This window comes from Nyctereutes procyonoides, unplaced genomic scaffold (assembly GCF_905146905.1).
Source record: "Nyctereutes procyonoides isolate TBG_1078 unplaced genomic scaffold, NYPRO_anot_genome, whole genome shotgun sequence".
NCBI lineage: Eukaryota > Metazoa > Chordata > Mammalia > Carnivora > Canidae > Nyctereutes > Nyctereutes procyonoides.
The window spans coordinates 74177814-74187911 of NW_026575146.1; positions in this window are offsets into that span (position 1 = coordinate 74177814).

Consider the following 10098-nt stretch of genomic DNA (forward strand, 5'->3'; position numbering starts at 1 on the left):
ATCATGAATATTTATGCCCCTAATGTTGGAGCTGCCAAGTATATCAATCAAATAATAACCAAAGTAAAAACATACTTAGATAATAATACACTTATACTGGGAATCTTCAACATGGCACTTTCTGCAAATGACAGATCTTCTAAGCACAACATCTCCAAAGAAACAAGAGCTTTAAATGATTCACTGGACCAGATGGATTTCACATGCATTTACAGAACTTTACATCCAAACGCAAATGAATACACATTCTTCTCAAGTGCACATGCAACCACATACTGGGTCACAAATCAGGCCTTCTAAAGAGTTTTTTTAATTTTTTTTTTAATTTTTATTTTTTTCACAAATCAGGTCTTAACCGATAGCAAAAGACTGGGATTGTCCCCTGCGTATTTTCAGTCCATAATACATTGAAACTTGAACTCAATCACAAGAAGAAATTTGGAAGAAATTCAAACATGTGGAGGTTAAAGACCATCCTGCTAGAAGATGAAAGGGTCAACCAGGAAATTAGAGAAGAATTAAGAAGATTCATAGAAAGTAATGAGAATGAAGATACAACCGTTCCAAATCTTTGGGATACAGCAAGAGCAGTCCCGAGAGGGAAATACATCGCAATACAAGCATCCCTCAAAAAACTGGGAAAAACTCAAATACACAAGCTAACCTTGCACCTAAAGGAACTGGAGAAGGAACAGCAAATAAAACCTGCACCCAGCAGAAGAAGAGAGCTAATAAAGATTCAAGTAGAACTCAATGAAATAGAGACCAGAAGAACTGCAGAACAGATCAACAAAACCAGGAGTTGGTTCTTTGAAAGAATTAATAAGATAGATAAACCATTAGCCAGCCTTATTAAAAACAAAAGAGAAAAGACTCTAATTAATAAAATCACGAATGAAAAAGGAGAGATCACAACCAATATTAAGGAATGCAAACGATTTTAAAAACATATTATGAGCAGCTATACACCAATAAATTAGGCAATCTAGAAGAAATGGAAGCATTTCTGGAAAACCACAAAACTACCAAAACTGGAACAGGAAGAAATAGAAAACCTGAACAGGCCAATAACCAGGGAGGAAATTGAAGCAGTCATCAAAAACCTCCCAAGACACAAAAGTCCAGGGCCAGATGGCTTCCCAGGGGAAGTCTATCAAACGTTTAAAGAAGAAACAATACCTATTCTACTAAAGCTGTTCCGAAAGATAGAAAGGGATGGGATAATTCCAACCTCATTCTACGAGGCCAGCATCGCCTTAATTCCAAAACCAAAGACCTCACTAAAAAGGAGAATTATAGGGAGGAGGGGCAAGATGGCGGAAGAGTAGGGTCCCCAAATCACCTGTCCCCACCAAATTACCTAGATAACCTTCAAACCATCCTGAAAATCTACGAATTCGGCCTGAGATTTAAAGAGAGACCAGCTGGAATGCTACAGTGAGAGGAGTTCACGCTTCTATCAAGGTAGGAAGACGGGGGGAAAAAGAAATAAAGAAACAAAAGGCCTCCGAGGGGGAGGGGCCCCGGAGGAGCCGGGCTGAGGCCGGGGCGAGTGTCCCCAGGACAGGAGAGCCCCGTCCCGGAGGAGCAGGAGCTGCACCAACCTTCCCGGACGGGCGGAAAGGGGCTCGCAGGGAGTTGGAGCAGGACCCAGGAGGGCGGGGATGCCCTCGGGCTCCCGGGGACACTAACAGACACCTGCGAGCGCAGGAGAGTGCTCCGAGCTCCCTAAGGGCTGCAGCTCGCACCGGAGCAGTTCGGAGGGGCTCGGGAGCGGCTCCAGGGAGGGAGCTGCGGGGCGGGAGCGCAAATCCAACAACGCAGGCCCGGCACAGGGCGCCGGGACACAGCCCAGGATCCGGCCTCCCCGGGACAGGCAGAGGCCGGGAGGGCCCAGGACAGCAAGGACGCTCCAGCCCCGAACTGAGCAGATCAGCGGCCCCGCCCCGGAGCCTCCAGGCCCCGCAGATGGAAAGCCGAGAGCCCCGAGCCCCGTAGTTCCTGCGGAGGCTGAATCCAGGCTTCCAGAGTTGCCATAGCAACTGCAACTGTTCCTCCTGAGACCTCACGGGGTAAACAACCCCCGCTGAGCCCTGCAGCAGGCAGGGGCAGAGCAGCTCCCCCAAGTGCTAACACCTGAAAATCAGCGCAACAGGCCCCTCCCCCAGAAGACCAGCTGGACGGACCAGTTCCAGGGGAAGTCAAGGGACTTAAAGTCTACAGAAATACTCCCCCGTGTTTTTTTTTTCTTTTCTTTTTTCTTTTCTTTTTGATTTCTGATTGCTTCCCCCACCCCCTTTTTTTTCACCTTTCTTTCTTTTTCTTTCCCTTTTTCTTCTCTTCTTTCCTTTTTCTTTTCTTTTCTTTTTTTTTCTTTTCTCTTTTCTTTCCTTCTCTCTCTTTCTCTCCTTTTCCCAATACAACTTGTTTTTGGCCACTCCGCACTGAGCAAAATGACTAGAAGGAAAACCTCACCTCAAAAGAAAGAATCAGAAACAGCCCTCTCTCCCACAGAGCTACAAAATCTGGATTACAATTCAATGTCAGAAAGTCAATTCAGAAGCACTATTATACAGCTACTGGTGGCTCTAGAAAAAAGCATTAAGGACTCACGAGACTTCATGACTGCAGAATTTAGATCCAATCAGGCAGAAATTAAAAATCAACTGAATGAGATGCAATCCAAACTAGAAGTCCTAACGACGAGGGTTAACGAGGTGGAAGAACGAGTGAGTGACATAGAAGACAAGTTAATGGCAAAGAGGGAAACTGAGGAAAAAAGAGACAAACAATTAAAGGACCATGAAGACAGATTAAGGGAATTAAATGACACCCTAAGGAAGAAAAACCTACGTTTAATTGGGGTTCCCGAGGGCGCCGAAAGGGCCAGAGGGCTAGAATATATATTTGAACAAATCCTAGCTGAAAACTTTCCCAATCTGGGAAGGGAAACAGGCATTCAGATCCAGGAAATAGAGAGATCCCCCCCTAAAATCAATAAAAACCGTTCAACACCTCGACATCTAATAGTGAAGCTTGCAAATTCCAAAGATAAAGAGAAGATCCTTAAAGCAGCAAGAGACAAGAAGTCCCTGACTTTCATGGGGAGGAATATTAGGGTAACAGCAGACCTCTCCACAGAGACGTGGCAGGCCAGAAAGGGCTGGCAGGATATATTCAGGGTCCTAAATGAGAAGAACATGCAACCAAGAATACTTTATCCAGCAAGGCTCTCATTCAAAATGGAAGGAGAGATAAAGAGCTTCCAAGACAGGCAGGAACTGAAAGAATATGTGACCTCCAAACCAGCTCTGCAAGAAATTTTAAGGGGGACTCTTAAAATTCCCCTTTAAGAAGAAGTTCAGTGGAACAATCCACAAAAACAAGGACTAAATAGATATCATGATGACACTAAACTCATATCTGTCAATAGTAACTCTGAACGTGAACGGGCTTAATGACCCCATCAAAAGGCGCAGGGTTTCAGACTGGATAAAAAAGCAGGACCCATCTATTTGCTGTCTACAAGAGACTCATTTTAGACAGAAGGAAAACCTACAACCTGGAAATAAAAGGTTGGAGAACCATTTACCATTCAAATGGTTCTCAAAAGAAAGCAGGGGTAGCCATCCTTATATCAGATAAACTAAAATTCACTCCGAAGACAGTAGTGAGAGACGAAGAGGGACACTATATCATACTTAAAGGATGTATCCAACAAGAGGACTTAACAATCCTCAATATATATGCCCCGAATGTGGGAGCTGCCAAATACTTAAACGAATTATTAACCAAAGTAAAGAAATACTTAGATAATAATACACTTATACTTGGTGACTTCAATCTAGCTCTCTCTACCCTTGATAGGTCTTCTAAACACAACATCTCCAAAGAAACGAGAGCTTTAAATGATACACTGGACCAGATAGATTTCACAGATATCTACAGAACTTTACATCCAAACTCAACTGAATACACATTCTTCTCAAGTGCACATGGAACTTTTTCCAGAATAGACCACATACTGGGTCACAAATCGGGTCTGAACCGATACCAAAAGATTGGGATCGTCCCCTGCATATTCTCAGACCATAACGCCTTGAAATTAGAACTCAATCACAAGAAGAAGTTTGGAAGGACCTCAAACACGTGGAGGTTAAGGACCATCCTGCTAAAAGATAAAAGGGTCAACCAGGAAATTAAGGAAGAATTAAAAAGATTCATGGAAACTAATGAGAATGAAGATACAACTGTTCAAAATCTTTGGGATGCAGCAAAAGCAGTCCTGAGGGGGAAATACATCGCAATACAAGCATCCATTCAAAAACTGGAAAGAACTCAAATACAAAAGCTAACCTTACACATAAAGGAGCTAGAGAAGAAGCAGCAAATCGACCCGACGCCCAGCAGAAGAAGAGAGTTAATTAAAATTCGAGCAGAACTCAACGAAATTGAGACCAGAAGAACTGTGGAACAGATCAATAGAACCAGGAGTTGGTTCTTTGAAAGAATTAATAAGATAGATAAACCATTAGCCAACCTTATTAAAAAGAAGAGAGAGAAGACTCAAATTAATAAAATCATGAATGAGAAAGGAGAGATCACTACCAACACCAAGGAAATACAAACGATTTTAAAAACATATTATGAACAGCTCTATGCCAATAAATCAGGCAATCTAGAAGAAATGGACGCATTCCTGGAAAGCCACAAACTACCAAAACTGGAGCAGGAAGAAATAGAAAACCTGAACAGGCCAATAACCAGGGAGGAAATTGAAGAAGTCATCAAAAACCTCCCAAGACACAAGAGTCCAGGGCCAGATGGCTTCCCAGGGGAATTCTATCAAACGTTTAAAGAAGAAACCATACCTATTCTACTAAAGCTGTTTGGAAAGATAGAAAGAGATGGAGTACTTCCAAATTCATTCTATGAGGCCAGCATCACCTTAATTCCAAAACCAGACAAAGACCCCACCAAAAAGGAGAATTACAGACCAATATCCCTGATGAACATGGATGCAAAAATTCTCAACAAGATACTAGCCAATAGGATCCAACAACACATTAAGAAAATTATTCACCATGACCAAGTAGGATTTATCCCCGGGATGCAAGGCTGGTTCAACACTCGTAAAACAATCAATGTGATTCATCATATCAGCAAGAGAAAAACCAAGAACCATATGATCCTCTCATTAGATGCAGAGAAAGCATTTGACAAAATACAGCATCCATTCCTGATCAAAACTCTTCAGAGTGTAGGGATAGAGGGAACTTTCCTCGATATCTTAAAAGCCATCTACGAAAAGCCCACAGCAAATATCATTCTCAATGGGGAAGCACTGGGAGCCTTTCCCCTAAGATCAGGAACCAGACAGGGATGTCCACTCTCACCACTGCTATTCAACATAGTATTGGAAGTCCTAGCCTCAGCAATCAGACAACAAAAAGACATTAAAGGCATTCAAATTGGCAAAGAAGAAGTCAAACTCTCCCTCTTCGCCGATGACATGATACTCTACATAGAAAACCCAAAAGCCTCCACCCCAAGATTGCTAGAACTCATACAGCAATTTGGTAGCGTGGCAGGATACAAAATCAATGCCCAGAAATCAATGGCATTCCTATACACTAACAATGAGACTGAAGAAAGAGAAATTAAGGAGTCAATCCCATTTACAATTGCACCCAAAAGCATAAGATACCTAGGAATAAACCTAACCAAAGAGGTAAAGGATCTATACCCTAAAAACTATAGAACACTTCTGAAAGAAATTGAGGAAGACACAAAGAGATGGAAAAATATTCCATGCTCATGGATTGGCAGAATTAATATTGTGAAAATGTCAATGCTACCCAGGGCAATCTACACGTTCAATGCAATCCCTATCAAAATACCATGGACTTTTTTCAGAGACTTAGAACAAATTATTTTAAGATTTGTGTGGAATCAGAAAAGACCCCGAATAGCCAGGGGAATTTTAAAAAAGAAAACCATAGCTGGGGGCATCACAATGCCAGATTTCAGGTTGTACTACAAAGCTGTGGTCATCAAGACAGTGTGGTACTGGCACAAAAACAGACACATAGACCAATGGAACAGAATAGAGAATCCAGAAATGGACCCTGAACTTTATGGTCAACTAATATTCGACAAAGGAGGAAAGACGATCCACTGGAAGAAAGACAGTCTCTTCAATAAATGGTGCTGGGAAAATTGGTCATCCACATGCAGAAGAATGAAACTAGACCACTCTCTTGCACCATACACAAAGATAAACTCAAAATGGATGAAAGATTTAAATGTGAGACAAGACTCCATCAAAATCCTAGAGGAGAACACAGGCAACACCCTTTTTGAACTTGGCCACAGTAACTTCTTGCAAGATACATCCACGAAAACAAAAGAAACAAAAGCAAAAATGAACTATTGGGACTTCATCAAGATAAGAAGCTTTTGCACAGCAAAGGATACAGTCAACAAAACTCAAAGACAACCTACAGAATGGGAGAAGATATTTGCAAATAACATATCAGATAAAGGGCTAGTTTCCAAAATCTATAAAGAACTTATTAAACTCAACACCAAAGAAACAAACAATCCAATCATGAAATGGGCAAAAGACATGAAGAGAAATCTCACAGAGGAAGACATAGACATGGCCAACATGCACATGAGAAAATGCTCTGCATCACTTGCCATCAGGGAAATACAAATCAAAACCACAATGAGATACCACCTCACACCAGTGAGAATGGGGAAAATTAATAAGGCAGGAAACAACAAATGTTGGAGAGGATGTGGAGAAAAGGGAACCCTCTTACACTGTTGGTGGGAATGTGAACTGGTGCAGCCACTCTGGAAAACTGTGTGGAGGTTCCTCAAAGAATTAAAAATAGACCTGCCCTACGACCCAGCAATTGCACTGTTAGGGATTTACCCCGAAGATTCAGATGCAATGAAACGCCGGGACACCTGCACCCCGATGTTTCTAGCAGCCATGTCCACAATAGCCAAACTGTGGAAGGAGCCTCGGTGCCCATCGAAAGATGAATGGATAAAGAAGATGTGGTTTATGTATACAATGGAATATTACTCAGCCATTAGAAACAACAAATACCCACCATTTGCTTCAACGTGGATGGAACTGGAGGGTATTATGCTGAGTGAAGTAAGTCAATCAGAGAAGGACAAACAGTGTATGTTCTCACTCATTTGGGGAATATGAATAATAGTGAAGGGGAATATAAGGGAAGGGAGAAGAAATGTGTGGGAGATATCAGAAAGGGACACAGAACATAAAAACTTCTAACTCTGGGAAATGAACTAGGGGTGGTGGAAGGGGAGGAGGGCGGGGGTGGGGGTGAATGGGTGACGGGCACGGAAGGGGACACTTGACGGGATGAGCACTGGGTGTTATTCTGTATGTTGGTAAATTGAACACCAATAAAAATTAATTTATAAAAAAAAAGGAGAATTATAGACCAATATCCATGATGAACACAGATTCAAAAATTCTAAACAAGATACTAGCCAATAGGATCCAACAGTACATTAAGAAGATTATTCACCATGACCAAGTGGGATTTATCCCTGGGATGCAAGGCTGGTTCAACACTCGTAAAGCAATCAACGTGATAGACCGTATCGGCAAGAGAAAACATAAAAACGATATGATCCTCTCAATAGATGCAGAGAAAGCATTTGACAAAATACAGCATCCATTCCTGATCAAAACTCTTCAGAATGTAGGGATAGAGGCAACATTCCTCAGCATCTTAAAAGCCATCTACGAAAAGCCCACAGCAAATATCATTCTCAATGGGGAAACACTGAGAGCCTTTCCCCTAAGATCAGGAATGCAACAGGGATGTCCACTCTCACCACTGCTATTCAACATGGTACTAGAAGTCCTAGGCTCAGCATTCAGGAAACAAGAAGAAAAGGCATTGAAGTTGGCAAATAAGTCAAACTCTCCCTCTTTGCAGATGACATGATAGTGTACATAGAAAACCCAAAAGACTCCACCCCAAGATTGCTAGAACTCATACAGCAATTCGGCAGTGTGGCAGGATACAAAACCAATGCACAGAAACCAGTGGCATTTCTCTACACTAACAATGAGACTGAAGAAAGAGAAATTAAGGAGTCAATCCTATTTACAATTGCACCCAAAAGCATAAGATACCTAGGAATAAACCTAGCCAGAGGTAAAGGATCAATACCCTAAAAACTACAGAACACTTCTAAAAGAAATGGAGGAAGACACAAAGAGATGGAAAGATATTGCATGCTCATGGATTGGCAGAATTAATATTGTGAAAATGTCAATGCTACCCAGGGCAATTTACACATTTAATTAAATCCTTATCAAAATACCATGGACTTTCTTCAGAAAGTTGAAACAAATCATCGTAAGATTTGTGTGGATCAGAAAAGACCCCGAATAGCCAGGAGGAATATTGAAAAAGAAAACCAGAACCAGGGTTCCCTGGGTGGCGCAGCGGTTTGGCGCCTGCCTTTGGCCCGGGGCGCGATCCTGGCGACCCGGGATCGAGTCCCACGTCGGGCTCCCGATGCATGGAGCCTGCTTCTCCCTCTGCCTGTGTCTCTGCCTCTCTCTCTCTCGCTGTGACTATCATAATAAATAAATAAATAAATAAATAAATAAATAAATAAATAAATAAAATTAAAAGAAAAAAAAAAGAAAGAAAACCAGAACCAGGGGCATCACAATGCCAGATTTCAGGTTGTACTACAAAGCTGTGATCATCAAGACAGTGTGGTACTGGCACAAAAACAGAACATAGATCAAATAGAACAGAATAGAGAATCCAGAAATGGGCCCTCAACTCTATGGTCAACTAATATTTGACAAAGCAGGAAAGACTATCCACTGGAAAAAGGACAGTCTCTTCAATAAATGGTGCTGGGAAAATTGGACAGCCATGTGCAGAAGAATGAAACTAGACCATTGTCTTACACCAAAGATAAATTCAGAATGGATGAAAGATCTAAATGTGAGACCAGAATCCATCACATCCTAGAGGAGAACACAGGCAATACACTTTTTGAACTTGGCCACAGCAACTTCTTGCAAGATACATCTATGAAGGCAAGGGAAACAAAAGCAAAAATGAACTATTGGACTTCATCAAGATAACAACCTTCTGCACAGCAAAAAGTCAACAAAACTAAAAGACAACCTACAGAATGTGAGAAGATATTTGCAAATGACAAATCAGAGAAAGTGCTAGTAACCAAGACCTATAAAGAACTCACGAAATTCAGCAGCAAAGAAACACTCCAATCATGAAATGGGCAAAAGACATGAACAGAAATTTCACAGAGGAAGACATAGACACGGCCAACAAGCACATGATAAAATGCTCCACATCACTGGCCATCAGGGAAATACAAATCTAAACCACGATGAGATACCACCTCACACCAGTGAGAATGGTGGAAATTAACAAGACAGGAAACAACAAAGGTTGGAGAGGATGTGGAGAAAGGGGAGCCCTCTTTCAGTGTTGGTGGGAATGTGAACTGGTGCAGCCACTCTGGAAAACTGTGTGGAGGTTCCTCAAAGAGTTAAAAATAGATCTGCCCTACAACCCAGCAATTGCACTACTGTGGATTTACCGCAAAGATACAGATGCAGTGAAACGCCGGAACACCTGCACCCAATGTTTATAGCAGCAATGTCCACAATAGCCAAACTGTGGAAAGAGCCTCAGTGTCCATCGACAGATGAATGGATAAAGAAGACGTGGTCTATGTATACAATGGAGTATTACTCAGCCATTAGAAATGACGAATACCCACCATTTGCTTCAATGTGGATGGAACTGGAGGGTATTATGCTGAGTGAAATAAGTCAATCGGAGAAGGACCTACATTATATGGTCTCATTCATTTGGGGAATATAAAAAATAGTGAAAGGGACTGAAGGAGAAAGGAGAGAAAATGAGTGGGAAATATCAGGGAGGGAGACAGAACATGAGAGACTCCTAACTCTGGGAAATGAACAAGAGGTAGTGGGAGGGGTGGTGGAAGGGGGGTTGGGGTACTGGGTGATGGGCACTGAGGGGG